This window comes from Equus przewalskii, chromosome 23 (assembly GCF_037783145.1).
Source record: "Equus przewalskii isolate Varuska chromosome 23, EquPr2, whole genome shotgun sequence".
Classification (NCBI taxonomy): domain Eukaryota; kingdom Metazoa; phylum Chordata; class Mammalia; order Perissodactyla; family Equidae; genus Equus; species Equus przewalskii.
In genome coordinates this window covers 14,648,120-14,662,182 of record NC_091853.1, presented here as the reverse complement: position 1 = coordinate 14,662,182, position 14,063 = coordinate 14,648,120, and the positions used below count along the sequence as shown (strand labels likewise).

Genomic DNA, 14,063 nt, shown 5'->3' with positions numbered 1-14,063 from the left:
AGAGGAGGAGAAGGGGGGAGGAGGGGGGAAGGGAGAGGAGGAGGAAGAGAAGGGGAGGAGGAGAAGGGGGGAGGAGAAAGGGGGAAGCAAGAGGAGGAGGAAGAAAAGGGGAGGAGGAGAAGGAGGCAGAGGAGGAGAAGGGGGAGGAGGGGGGGAAGGGAGAGGAGGAGGAAGAGAAGAGGAGGAGGAGAAGGAGGCAGAGGAGGAGAAGGGGGAGGAGGGGGGAAGGGAGAGGAGGAGGAAGAGAAGAGGAGGAGGAGAAGGAGGCAGAGGAGGAGAAGGGGGAGGAGGGGGGAAGGGAGAGGAGGAGGAAGAGAAGAGGAGGAGGAGAAGGAGGCAGAGGAGGAGAAGGGGGAGGAGGGGGGAAGGGAGAGGAGGAGGAAGAGAAGAGGAGGAGGAAGAGAAGGGGAGGAGGAGAAGGGGGAGGGGGAGAAGGGGGAGGAGGAGAAGGGGGGAGGAGGAGAAGGAGGCAGGGGAGGATGAGAAGGAGGCAGAGGAGGAGAAGGGGGGAGGAGGGCGGGGGAAGGGAGAGGAGGAGGAAGAGAAGAGGAGGAGGAAGAGAAGGGGAGGAGGAGAAGGGGGAGGGGGAGAAGGGGGAGGAGGAGAAGGGGGGAGGAGGAGAAGGAGGCGGAGGAGGAGAAGGGGGAGGAGGGCGGGGGAAGGGAGAGGAGGAGGAAGAGAAGGGGAGGAGAAAGAGAAGAACAGCAGTCACAAACAAGGCAGTCCAGTGACCACAAAATGGGAGTAGCCAGTTTCCAGATGACCTCACGGTGAAGGTCACGTGGGGAAGTCCTAACGTGCACCCTGACTTCAGAGAGTGGCTGGCGTAGACAGGGTGAGAGGTGGAGGGTGGAGAGCAATTTTCCAGCCAGGGCCAAGCTCTTCCTGCTCCGAACCCCGGGCTTGGCCGTACCTTACCTGCTACAGACTGGATCCCTGGGGATCCTGGGTGCCTCAGGAAAATGCAGCACATCTCTTTGGAGCATCAATTTCACTTGCTTATTTGGTGGGAGCCATTGTTTTGATTAAACATATCAGGATTTCTTTTGTAGCAGATGCAAGACGTATGTGAATTTTTAAGATAAAAGGAGACTCTTTCAGAAGTTTCACACCTGTAGTAGTCTTTATAACAGGTATGGCCTCTCTCCCGTTGTTCAGAGGGATCACTAGGAAGGGCGGTCTAGCGGGTAGGTGCACGGGCTCCGGCACCAGACTCCCTGAGTCTGAATCCAGGCTCTGCCTATATAACCCTGAACAAGTTAGTCAACCACTCTGTGCCTCAGTTACCCCATCTGTAATGTTGGGCCGATAGTAATAGTACCTATCTCATAGCACACGTGTGTAAAGTGCAATGGTGAGCACCAGGTAAATGTTGGTCATTTTATTGCTCTGGTGGGAAAGTTAAGAAGTACCACGACAGACGTCAGAGCCCACGACACTCGATTCCACACCAGCTTAAACTACCTTCTCTCCCCAGCGAAAGCATTGGCAATGCTGGCGGTGGAACAGCGATCTGGCTCTCTGGCATGACTGACGAAGTGCAGGCACCCACAGCTTTCCCCCGCACTCGGGCCCCTCCTGACAGCTGGGAACGAAGGATCTGTGGCACTGCCCCAACTTCCCCTTTCCTACCAACTCCAACCTATCTTCAGGGCCAGGACTAAAGTGAAACCAAGTAGACATTTAGAGCACAAAATTTAAGGAGGTTCTCACTCTCAGACTCCTGCAAATGCTCAGGGTTCAGTTCAGATGTCACCTCCTCCGAGAAGCCCTCCCTGAACCCCATCCATCCAAGTCTCCTTGGATGTCCCTCACTGCTCTTAGCTCCAGTCAGACTCCACCGTACCTGCCGTTGACCTGTCTGCTCCCACTGGCTGTGAGCTCCAGAAGTTCCCGGTGCATATTGTCCTCCTTTCTCCCCCTGCAGAGCCTATTGCTGAGCACTTGCTGAGCACAGGGATGAAGCACCTAAATGTTTGGTGGACAAATGTTGAATGAATCATTCTAGAGGAGGCCCTGAAGCCTGGCAAAAGTAAAGTAATATGCTAATCACCCAGGTGGGGTAATGAGACTAGGAAAGAGATGTGAGGAAGGGAGATGGGGAGAAGAGCAGAGTAGAGGGAGCACCTGGGATGGCTTATGGTGGAAATGCCTCTGAGCTTAGGGACAGACACCCAGGAAAGAGGGACAGCACTCCCCTCTCCTCCTTCTTGACAAACGTGGTATTCTGGAACTCACTCCATCATTTCTTCATTCATGCAACAATCTGTACCGAGTACCAGCTAGCACTGGGCGCTCTCTAGAGCAAAGAGACCGAGGTGGACAGGCAGGGCCTCTTGTCCAGGGCTCCTGGGCAGCCCCTGTGGGCATAGCTCTGTTTCTACTTCTCTCCATGCTGACTATGGGCCCCCTGGGGCCCACTCCCCAGGGGCCTGATGCTGGCATATTGAGTCACAGCGATCTCAGCCTGCAGGCCGCCTTGTAACAACCCTACTGTAGGAATCATGCTTCAGGAGACATGCAGTAAGGTGCAATGGAAATACACCAGAAAAATCAGAAGATTGAGTTGTAGTGCCTAGGGCATCAGTAAAGCTCTCATTCCTAGTCCCCTATCCTTGTCCCCTCCTTGTAACAGTCCTGATAGGCCCCAAAATGGCCAAAAGATAATCCTCACCCTGGAAAACCTGCCTCCAAACAGGAGAGGTCACAGGAGGCAGTGGAAGGAGTGGAGGATTTCCTGGATTTGAACCCCAGGTGTGGCAGGTAACTGCTGAGTGACTGTGTTTGTGCTATGAAGGCTCTCTGTGCCCTAGTGCCATCGTTGTTGATTAGATGACATGACATACACAAAGGCCCAGCACAGTCCACAGTAGGCTTCAACAAATGCTAACTCTGTTCCTTTGAATAATGAACTCTACAGTACATCTATATAGTTTTATCAATTTCTTTCTGGGGCCAGCCCTGTTGCCTAGTGGTTAACTTCAGTGTGCTCCATTTCAGTGGCCCCGGTTCAGTTCCGAGGTGCAGATGCACACCACTCATATGTCAGTGGCCATGCTGTGGCAGTGTCTCACATACAAAAAGAGGAAGATTGGCAGTGGATATTAGCTCAGGACGAATCTTCCTCAGCAAAAAGAAAAAAGAAAAAAAAACTTGAGATGTTGCAGTGCCTCCCCCACTTAAAACACTATTTTCTAAGGCCGTTCATTTGTCCAATAACCACTACAGTTGTCAACCACCAGATAATTCACTTCTGGTCAGCAGAGACCCAAGCTCCATTCTGGGGACAGGTAGCACAAGGGAGGGGCAACCACATCCACCTGGGGCATCTGGAAATGCCAATGAAAACTGGGGGGAGCCTGTCCAGGTGCTCCGAGCAGCACTGAGAACCCAGCTGAAGGGCGCCAGCTAAGAGCAGCTGAGTGATGCATCCTGAGTGGCATCTTGGCTGGACAGGGAAGGAAGGGAGGAGGGAAGGGAAATGAGGGGCCTCTCAGACAGGGGAATATGAGATGACTGGAGGTCTGCCTGAGGGCGTGGAGCAGGCACACTGGCTGCCCACCAGGAGGGAGCCATCTGGGGACTTCTCAGGGAATGCTATGCTGGCACTTTAAGTTTCAGAGAGAAAGAAGTTCCAGATGCTGATAATCCCCAAAGTGTGATTCTGGGAAGAAAGTGGGTGAAATGGAGTCAAGGCAAAAGTTGTTGAAAGGAGGTCAGGAAGCTTTGCAGAAACCAGTCATATAGGTTGCTGAAGGGATGGGAAGCAGGTGGGAGTGGCAGGGAGGCCTTTCACTCGGCAAGCTTTTATGCTTTGCGAATTTTGAACCATACAAATGATTCTAAGAATACATAAAATAACATGGACAATTTTTTTTTAATGGGGGAAGCCTGGGTTAGGTTGGAAGACAAATGGGAGTTGGGGATATGAGTGGAGATGGCTGAGGCAAAGGGCACTCCAGAAGGAAAGACCAGCTTGAGCAAAGCATGGGGGCGGGGTAGCATATGGCATGCCGGGAGAAGCACAAACAGGTCCTGTGCCTGCGGGACAGGTGTGTGAAGACCGGAGAGGAGATGGTGGCACTACACGTCATCAAGGTCCAGTCCAGAGGGCCTTTTATTCACAATTGCGGATTTGCCTTTATCCTGAAGGTCATGGAGAGACGCTTTCCAGCAGAAGTTTGGACGAGAGACCGGGGGAAGGGTCTGGGCAGAGGCCACTGTGATGACCAGGCTGATAAATTATTAGAGCCTGCATTAGCACAGTGGCCCAGGAATGGAAAAGAGGGAATGGATTCAAGCGATGCTGGGTGGTAAGAAAAACAACTGTAGAAATTAGGGATGAGAGAAAGGGAGGCATCTAGGATAAGTTCCACACTTCAGGCAGCCAGACCAATGGCCATTTACTTAGACAGGGAACCCAGGAGGAGTCAAGAATAGTGAACCTGGTTTCATACAATGAGCTTGAAATACTTAATGGACCTATGTAGTGTCCAGTGGAACTTGAAGCAGCACAGAGTTCGGTCGCGAGTCTGGTGGAAAGTCACTGTGGACTCTCAGGCCACCAAGGTTCTGTTTTCTCATCTGTAAAATGAGACTGAGACCTACTTCACAGAATTGTTGAGAGAACGTACGCTAAATAAGATAGCCATGGGAAAGCACCCAGCCCTATAGCTGGCACGTGGTGGGAACTCCACGCATGCTCGTTGAACCTGAAGGTGATCATGACCATGGATGTTTCTTTGTCTAAATACCATTACCACCAACGTGTGGGCAGCTTGTTCTTTTCATCGTGGTCTCCTCAGGGCAGTTCTGGCTAGGTGGAGAGGACTGTGCTTGGGGTTGCCAGGAGAGCAGCCAGTAAGAAGGGAGCTCTTCGTGTCCACCTCCTCAGCTCCCACGCCAGGGCTGTGCCTCGCCTCTTCCCACTCTCCCACAGCCTCCCTGCCCAACGGGATTCCAGAGACTGGGAGGTACTCCCCAGCCTGACTCAGGCAAACTGAGCTCCTGGCTTCTGACATGCAGGCCCTGAGGCAAGTCTTGCTCTGGGAAGATGAACAGGTTTTTATTATCTCCACTTGAGGAAAAAGCTTCAACTTCTGGCTGCTGTGGGAGGCTCGTTCCCGAGAAGAAAAATGACCTCTGGTTGCAGTTCGCATGGGACATCTCCCCAGCTAGGCTGGGAGCTCGCTGAGGGCAGGAACTTGGCCCCTGAGGTTTGTTGAATTTTAATTCCTCTGTGTTTGGTTTCTGCTTCTGAGCCAGGGTGTTCTACCAGGTAAGCAGAGTTGATGCCTTCCTCAAAACTCAGCAGGAAAATGTCATTCATTCTGGGTCAAGGTTAACAGGGTCTGGGGCCAACAGGCCCTGCTGCTTCCTCCTCCTCCTTCCCAACTCTGCACCTACCCCAGCCTATGATGCTGAGGGTCTGGGGAGTAGATTCCTAATCCATGCCTGAGTGTGTTAGGTTCTTTAATAAAGTTCAATTCACCAGCCCTGAATTATATCACCTTTAGCAAGAAATTGAGGCAGCTCCAAGGGCTCACAATTCTCCCATGGTCTCAAACACTGGTCTGTGGAGCATTGGATGGAGCAAAAGACTCTAGGGTCTGTCCCTAACATATCCATGGACACTTGCCACTAAAAATAAGCCAACTAGAGCCAGCCCCATGGTGTAGTTGTTAAATTTGGTGCACTCTGCTTTGGCGGCCCCAGTTCACGGGCTCGGATCCCAGGGGCAGACGTACACCACTTATCAGCCACACTGTGGTGGCAACCCACATATAAAGTGGAGGAAGATTGGCACAGATGTTAGCTCAGTGCTAATCTTCCTCAGCAAATAAATAAATAAATAAATAAATAAATAAATAATAAGCCAACTAGTATGAATCTACCTTCCACTCCTCACATCTTCTCTTCTTCTGGGTCACCTTTCAGACTTCTCTGGCAGTACAAGGCAGACATCCCTGGGCTGCTTCTCATCCCAACTAGCTATAGCCATAATGCACGTTAACTCAGCCCCATGCCCTTTATAGCGATTATGGTGTTTCAGCAAAAGGGTTGCACCCAGACCAGCCTTCCCTCCCTCACATTCCCCTGGGCTGGCTGGACCCCCTCCTTCAGTGGCCAGTCCAGCCTATCTTTGCATTCGGACCAGCCTCTGACCCTCCCAGGTGAGCAATCAGCCATTCACGTTCTCCACTTGGATAGCAATCAATTTAGCTTTCAGAGTTTGGGAGACACAGGAAGATTTTCCTAAAGGAGATTCCCCTCTTCCAGCACAGACTTCCAGTTGCCTAGCAACTGTAGGACGGGATCTGGGAAATCCAGAGCTTACTCCACAACCCCCTGTGCTGCGATGAGCTCAGTGTGGCCCACCTAGAGGAGAATGAGCTGCAGCTGATAATTATCAGGGGTAACAACCATAATCCCAGGCCTGCTATTACTGTGTTTACCAAGGAGCAATTGCTACAGAAGCGCACACCACTGGCCTTTCCCAGGCCCTCACCCTTCCCGCCCTATGCTGACTAAGGGAGTAGAAATAGCCTCAGGCTGTTCCCAGGAGTAGAAGGTACAGCCTCAGAGTGCCCCAGGCTGCTCTGACACCGGTTCTGCCACTTCGGCTGCTCCCCAAAGCTGTGAGTGGCCCCCAAAGAAGCAGGAGGAAGGATGTGAGTGAAGTTCAGTGCACACACCCTTGGCCTGGGGTGGGGGAGCGGCGGGGACAGGGAGCGTCCAGGGCCAAGAGAACCAGAGGTGATGTTTGGGATGCAGGAGGTGCTGGCCTTAAGGGGATGTGAGCTCTCTTTTTCCTTCCTGAATCCAGTGGTCTGCTCTCTGCCCTCCTTTCTGAGTGGCCCACCCAAGGCCAGGCTAAGGATGAGGAATAGGTGTGGAGCTGAGAATGCCCCATCCTCCACCCCCCCAAACCCCCACCCCTCCTGGTCTCCATGTCTCCAGCTTTGTCAACTGTGGCAGAGATGAGTAAAAGGGAATTCCATCCAATGCCAAGAAGCCAACCAGGAAGGAGAACAGAAGTCTATAAAGCCAGCCCACTTGCTTCTCTCCCTTGGGAACTCCCTTGTTTACGAGCTGCTGAGCTAAGCTTTATGGGTGAAAAAAACACCCAGATTTTCAGCAAATGGTCTCTCTGAGAATGACATTTTACCCTTCCAGAAAGCCTTCTGCTCTGCCTTCGGTCTACGTCCTCCGTGCCCTGGGACCTGAATCCTGGCTGTAGCAACAATATCCTGATGTGTCCCACCTCTTTTCTGTGGTTTCTCTCCCTCCGTGAGGCAAAGGCGAGAACAACACAGAGCCTCCGTGGGAATCAAGACCATGAGGTCCAACTAACCAAAGTGATGGAATCTTAGACTAGGAAAGTTTGGCGTGACGTTAGATCTAATCTAATCTTATGTTCCCATTTTGCAGATGAGGAAACTGAGGCCCAGAGAGGGAAAGTTGCTGACACACTATCACACTACTTGTTAGTGGTAATATTGAGATCAGAGCGCAAACTTCCTGACTTCTACTCAATATTTCTTTCCAACACAGCGACCTGCCTCTTGATTGTGCTTGCACTTTGGGTTCAGATCACAGAAACATAGATTTGTTTCTTTTTTTAACCTAGCATTGTAGGGTTAGGTACCAAACACTGAACTTTTTCCAAAAAATTTTACAAGGATCTTATCCTATCCTTGACGCACTGTTTTCAGCTAAATGAAGTTGGTAATATTACTCTCGTTGTATAGGTTGGGAAACTGAGGCCAGAAAGAGTTGCCCTAAGTCACAACAAAGATGCATCAAAAGTGAGAAGAGAAGTTCACGTGTCCTGACTCTTTATCCAGTGCTCCTTCCACTGTACTCCATGACTCCATAAGTTAGGCATTGTCACCCAACTAACCAAACTAACCAAATGATACTGTCACAACTGCCCCTTCCAGAGAACAGGCCTGGACGCACATCCAGAACCACCACAGCATTTTACTTCTCAGCTAACCTACCTCCTCATGCAAGTCACTGGTCCCTGGAACTTCCTCCTTGAGGAGAAGCCATTTTTCCCTTTCCCTATTCACTGTCCCTGTCTCTCAGCTTCTCCGTGCCTTTGGGAGAAGAGCTCTTCTCCTCCTCCATTGATTCCCACTCCTGTGAGAGAAATGTCAGTGAGAATGCTCGCTCAGATTTCCTGGATGCCTCTGGTGTTATTGTCAGCGAGGGGGGCCTCCAGCACCTTCTGCAAGCTGTAGGGTGTCCACGAGGAAGCTTGGCTTGTTAGAGCAGTTCCTGCTCTTGCCTTGGCCTCCCTGCTCTGGACAAGGGTTTCTCTGCTCAGATCCTCGCAGATCTTGTGATAAGGCAGTGGTTGTCAAACTTCTGAGAGCATCAAATCACTTGGAGGGCTTGATAAGCATAGATCACTGAGGCCCATCCCAAGAGTTTCTGATTCAGGAGGTCTGGGGTAAGCCTGTAATTTCACTTCACGTTCCCAAGGGATGCTGATGCCGCTGGTCCAGAAACCCCACTTTGAGAACCACTGTGATAAAGGACACGACTCAGGGAATCTGTGGTCAACTACACGAGTCTGCAGTATGGGGAGGGTCAGGGTTGGGGCCAGGAAGGAGTTTGAGGACAAGCCACCTACATTGTGCAGGTGGTGCATGCACATGTGCCTATTTAGATGCTGTTCCCCAGAAGAGTGTAGCAATTTTGGAATTGGGAGCCTAGAGATGAAAGTCCCTGGCAACTCCCAACTTGACAGTTCACTTGCTGTTTTCACTCTCCCTCTCCCCTCCACCCTCAGTGGCTTCCCTCCAGAGAAAGTTCCCTGAAATTGGCTGGCAGGTGCCTCACAGGCAGTGGGGGTGGGAGTGCCAGGGCGAGGGGAGAGTCGGGAGAGAAGGTTGCAGGATTGGCAGACTGCACTGCTGAGCCACAGGTCTCTAAGTGCACCTGACTACAAGGCTCAGTAAGAGGCTCAGAGAGTTGATTCGCTGGCCAGGTGGGGCCCAGATGGGTTGCTGAAGAGGGAGGCACCAGGACAGGGGGCACAGCCCTAGCCATTGCCTGTCTTCTGCTGGCAACTGCCCCTCTCCCGTCCTGGGCTCTTTCAGAGGGCCCAGGCAGGGCCAGATGTCTGCCAGATTTCCGAGAGGGCAGGAATATAGTCTCTCGGAAGTTGGACGGGGGTGGCTCTAGGAGAAGGGGCTACCTCTGTTGGGGGGGGGGGGTGGCATCCAGACATTCTCCCTGGCCCCAACCTCCCTTCCCCCAGGTCCCTTGGTGTCAGAAAGCCCAGGAAGAGAGAGAAAGACAATCCCTGTGCAAATCAGCGCACATCAGTGCTCGGAGCACAAGACTGCCAGGGAGGGTGAGAAGCAGAGGCCTTACAGCTCAAAGAGGTAGTAACTAAATGCCAAAAAGCTGGCCCAGCCCTCCTGAGCCAGTTCCCAAAGAGCTTCGCGGTAGCCAGTGGACTTAACGTGCCCAGAAACTGCCTTACCTGTACGCTGAGGTGGCTTATAATGTACAATTTAAGGGCGAGCCAGGCAGATCTCCTGTTCCCAAATCCTCTCCCATCACCTAGAGTAGGGCCAGAAATTTGCTTTCATTGCTTTGGGACTTGAGCTATTTTGGAGGGGAAGCATGGGTCGGGGGGTGGGGAGGAAGCATGAAAAGTTCTGGGAGTCTTCTCTGCAGCAAAAGGATGCCATCTGGGAGAGGGCACCGGGTAGATAGGAAAGCAAGTGGAGGAGAGAAAGAGAACTTGAGAAGGCAGTGCCCTACCCTACAGGTCGTGAAGAGGCCCCTGAACATGTGGCCTCATACTCGTGCCAGAGGAGCATCTCAGACATGCCACCCTGGCCCCTGTGAGCAACATGTTCAGCCTCCTCTCAGCCTCCACACCCTCGCCTCTTCCTGCCTCCCACCTGTCAGGCATGTTGCAAGACTTCATTGACCAATGTTTACAGAATGCTCCAAAGAAGAATGCTCCAGTTGCCAAATGCCTGAGTCATCTGGCCTAGTCACCCTTTGCTCCTGGTCTGGCCTTCCTACCAGAGTGGAGATCACGCTGAGCCACATTTCTGCACAAGGCCTCACCAGCCAGGAGGCCAAGCAGACTTTCTGGACCTGCTCTTTCACAAAATCAGGCAGGAGGAAAAGAAAGAAATCTTTAGTTAGTGCCTAATACATGCAGGAACTGAAGCAGACAGGCTCACATATATTATATCATCAAATCTTACAAACCTTGTGTGGCATTATGACATCCATTTTTCAGCTGAGGCAACAGAAGCAGAGAAGCTAAATGGTTTGACCCAAAGGCAGAGCTAGTAAGCAGCAGAGCCAGGAGTGGAACTTGGTTGTCTTCACCTGGGTTCCCCCCAAAAGCAGAGCCTGAGACAAAGGCTTATATGTGAATAGTGTCTTTGGGAATGTGACCCAAGGAGGCAGAAAGAGGACAGGAGAGAGAGCCAATATGGTGGTGCGCTATGAAGATGTCCATAAGGGTCAACTGGTTGACCAATCCCATGGGACCATCTAAGGACACTTAGAAATGTATTTCAGGATCATCCACTGGCAAGAAAGGGGGAAAGCATTTATCCACTGGCTCTGGTTCCCCACTGGTCAAGAGTTGCCCTATAGGGTATTAACTCTTCTGTATTTCTGAGTTGCACATGCAAAAGGCTGGGAATCCTGCATAGAACTGGCCACAGCGGCAGAGGCTGGAATAAGATTCCAGGCGGTGGAGACTTGAAGTGGTGTCTAAGGGCAGTGCTCTGGACACAGGTCCCACCACACTGTCCTAGATATGGTGAGTAACTTACATACCATCACTAGGGTGCTCAGGGGAAGAAACAAACGTGAATCACAGTCCATGACTTCCATCCATTCATTCAACATTTATTCATTCAATATTTATGGCAGGCCCACTATGAGGTAGACACGGGTTTAGCAGTGAACAAGGGAGGCAAGATCCTTGCTCTCTAATGGAGCTTAAATTCTGGTGGTGGTGGTGGTATGGGGAACACAAACAATTAGCAGCTGAACAAATAAACAAGTGCTGATTGTATTTCAGGCACAGTGCCAAGCACTGGGAAACTCCAGAACAGAGAGACACGGGAACAAAGTACCACAATCTAATGTGGTAACTGCTGTGGTTAGGGAATGCACAGCCTCCTCTGGAGCACAGAGAAGGGGCATCTTACTCCAGACTGGGGTTGGGGGGTGGGGGCAGGCACCAGGAAAGGCTCTCTGGAAAAGATGAGACACAAGCTCTTTTGAAGACCAGGCATCTCTGGAGTGGGGGAAGGGAACGGTGTGCTCCAGGGAGAGGGAATAGCCTGAGCGAAGACAAGAGAGGAATAAGAGTATGCCATGCTCTGGAAAGTTACAAATAATTTAGTGAGACTAGAGGGTGATATATATGCAGGATGGTATCAAAAGATGAGGCAGAAAAGATAGGCAGGGGATGGACCACAAAGACTTGAGTACCTAATACTGAAGCATTTGGATTTAATTCTGAAAGCAAAGGCGAGTCTCTTTTAGTCCTCTAAGCCCAATTAGCTCTTGAACATCTCAGTCAAGAACGGAGGTAGAGCCAACTAGTCAACACAGAGATAGGCCCCACTGGCCTTGGAATATCTGAGAATGGCTGGATCTGAGTTGCCCGGGCTACATGTCAACAACTCAGATCTCAACACTTGATGAGGCACAGTGGGCAGAGGGCTCACTCTTGGTCACTCTGCCCAGTGCATCAGCCTCAAGGTCAATCTCTCTGAGACTGAAGAATCCATCGTCTACCCCATCTCTTTCAGCTTCCAACTCAGCCCCTCCCCTCCTCGGCCTTGCCCTTTGCAGGCAGAATACCAAGGGCTGCCTCCAGAAGTCTGTGACATTGAGGACCCTGAGTTCAAGCGAGCTGCCTCTGGCCCTCCTTTCATTTGCATGAAATGCTGGCCAGGGCTTTCCAGCTGAACCCCCACCACCGAGAGCTCAAACCAGAAAAGCAGTCAACATCTGGCTACCTCGCTCGCAGAGACCCATCACATCCATCATCTGGGCAGGAGAGGCTTCCTGCAACCCACAAGCACATTCTGCAATTCCCCTGCAGATCCCTTGTCAAACTGAGCCCCTGGCTTCCGTTCATTCTTCAAAGCAAAGAAGCCTGCAATGATCTGAATGCAAACAAGAGCAAAACTCCCAGCAACAGCCTTCCTGTGCTCAAATTCAGAGTAGAATGAAGTCTCATTCCAGCACCCTCCAACCCCAGAGAGGTTCTGAGATGACCCAGACCACAGTCACGGGGGCACAGGCCCTAGAGTTCAGAGGCAATTGAGCACCTTGACCCTCAGCCAGGGCCCGGGGTCAGCTCACAGGGATGGAATGAAGACAGCAAAAATGGCTCCTAACCCTAGCCCCGGTGTTTGGGTTTTTTTCTCCCTTGACCTGTCTCTACCCCAGCAAAATTCCCTGGCCCTGGATCCCATTCCTTCAGTCTCTTGGTCTGTGCTGGGAGGCCCTTTTCTGTGCCTGCTGGTCTGTTCCTTACAGCAGATGGTGATCCATGGCTGCATCATCCCCACAGAGGCAACATTTGCATTTCAGTGAGTCCTGAAGATTATGCCTGAAGCTCCACCAATGTCCCCACAGAAGCTGCAGGCCAGTAGGAGTCGTGGTTAGGGGCATGTGAGTGCCTTCTACCCCCGTAGGGCTTCAAATCACACACCCAGGTTCTCTGGAGCTACAAGACATGATCCCCTGAAGGACATTCTGGGCATAGGATTCTTCGAATGTCCATGGCTGTGAGAGAGGGAGGCTATTCCAGGGCAAACACAGACATAAACCAACAAAGCAGAGGTTGCCGTCCTCCAGGATGCCAAGGACTCTAAACCAACTCCTGGGTTGCTCCCTTGAACAGATAAGCAAATCAGAATCCTTGGAGAGAACCCACATCCTGCCGGTCTCCTTGGCTTACAGGTCCTACAGATGCCAGGACTCTTCCTAAGGAGGCTGCTGATGGGGGCAGGGACGGGGGAGGGGAGGATGGTGCTAAGCACTGGCCAGGGAAGGACCTTTTGGGCTTAGCAAGACTCCTATTGCCAAAGACGGGAAAAGAAAGATGGGCCCCAGAGCTGATTGCAGGCTGCCCAAGTGCTAGGATATCACCGCCTTTCACAGCAGCCATGGCAAGCCCCCACCTGCTCCATCCCCAGGCTCCTGGTAGGAGTCAACAAAACAGATCTGTCTTCATAAATCCAGGCCCTCTAACTGACACGTCTCATCTTTTAAAAAGACCAAGAGAGATTAAACCTCCTGGTCTCTTCTTGGATCTCAGTGACAGATTTTTCTGATTCACCTCATTACCTCCTCCTACAGGGGCCCGTTCATTTCCACCGTGTTTTCCTCTGGTTCTCAGTCCTGTCCCCATCCCAGCATACCCTACAGGGTGGGCTCTATCCTCACTCAGCCTTCGCCCTTGCAGACACGACCCCACTTCCTCCGTGTTTCTCTTTGGATTAATACAGTTTCACTTTTATGCCCCACCCCTACAGATCAAAGCCCTGGAAACCTTTCAATCCAGCCTCTCAGGAAGAAATAAATCACAGAGCAATGGTGTAAGAGGATGCTGACCTCTGGGCTTTGATTGAGAAGTAATGTGAGACAGGACCTCTCACACTGGCTTGGAACCCTTCCTGCCTCAGTTTGCTCTGAGTGTTAGTGGCCTACACAAAGATCTTAAACCCCACCATTCACATCTCTGAATCTCCCACAGCATCTAGCAGAACACAGTAAAAAGTACATACTCAGTAAATAACTAATGAATGAAATTGATGAATGAATGAGCCTTTCATTGAACACTGCCTAGAATCACTAGCATATTTCAAAATTGCAGGCTCTTGGAGTTAGAAGTGACCATGAGGGTCATCAATTCACTCCCCAACCAGCACAAGAACATGCAGTGCAGGATTTCTGACAGGTGGACATCTAGCTTAGACTCCTTGATCATCTCCATGACCATGAATGACTAAGGAAGCCCAGCCCCTCTCATAGTTGAGATCTCTGGT

General features: G+C 51.4%; 1 long non-coding RNA gene across 1 annotated transcript; it reads left to right on the top strand.

Annotated features, from left to right (window-relative positions):
- Nucleotides 1–4,818: 4,818 nt before the first annotated feature.
- On the top strand, nucleotides 4,819–13,820 carry LOC139078885 (uncharacterized). Its single transcript, XR_011532059.1, has 3 exons — nucleotides 4,819–4,973; nucleotides 5,084–5,216; nucleotides 13,551–13,820. It is a non-coding gene; the product is annotated as an uncharacterized lncRNA (long non-coding RNA).
- Nucleotides 13,821–14,063: the final 243 nt, after the last annotated feature.